Raw genomic sequence first — 1,072 nt, forward strand, 5'->3', positions numbered from 1 at the left:
TCCTGGCTGTCTGCTCAGAAATAGCTCCTGGCAGGCATGGGGGACCATATGGGACACCGGGATTCGAACCAACCACCTTTGGTCCTGGATCGGCTGCTTGCAAGGCAAACGCTGCTGTGCTATCTCTCCGGGCCCGGAAATCACTTTTTACTTTTTATTTTGGGGATTGTACCTGGCACTGCTGGCAGATCAAATAGTGCCAGGAAATTGGGCATCTTGCTATCTCCTCCCTAGTCCAACTTACAGCATTTACTCATGTTTTTTCCAGAAGCGAAGGCAATTTGAATGCACCTGTAAAAGGGAACTACTAAGTCAGTGACTTAATATAGTGATATCAGGGGACGAAAAGAGAGTATAGTGGGTAAGACACTTGTTTTGCATGTGGCTGACTCAGGTTCAGTCCCTACCACCTCCTGAGCCCCACCAGAGCACAGAGCCAGGAGAAGGCCTGAGCATATCTGGGCGTGGCCTCAAACAAACAAAAAGTATTTTTGTCTGTTGTAGGAACATAAGCCATAACGTGGTAGGAAGGGGTTTTGTAAATTGTAAACTTTTTAGGCTATCTCTGGTGATACTCAGAACTATGTGCAGTGATAAGGTTGAATCAGGGTTGTTCATTTGCAAGGCAAGTGCCTTAATATGCATTATTTCTCTGTTCTCCCTTTTGAGCAAAATGAGAGAAACTAGACCATCTGGATTCTTCTTTGAGCTCATATTAATTTCCATAGGAAAGCCACTTCTTGTTTTTTCTCATCTGAAAAATAATGTCCAAGTCATCTCTAAATAGTGCTACATTTATAGCTCTAAGTTCTTAATAGTATTGTGGGGAGGGAAAAGAGGTGGATGTTAACAAAGTGATTATTTTGAATGATTCTAATCAGGAACAACTGTCATCTCTGTAAATCCCATTGGGCCTTTCACCTGTATGTTAACTTTAGGAGGAAAAAGTGAGACAGGCTATAAGTTACAAAAGAAAGAACCCAGTCTTCTGTGATATTTAAATATTTATTTAAGTTTAAAAATAATTTTCATGGCACCAATTATTTTTATGCTAACTACATACTGCATATGT

Source organism: Suncus etruscus, chromosome 10 (assembly GCF_024139225.1).
Source record: "Suncus etruscus isolate mSunEtr1 chromosome 10, mSunEtr1.pri.cur, whole genome shotgun sequence".
Taxonomy (NCBI): domain Eukaryota; kingdom Metazoa; phylum Chordata; class Mammalia; order Eulipotyphla; family Soricidae; genus Suncus; species Suncus etruscus.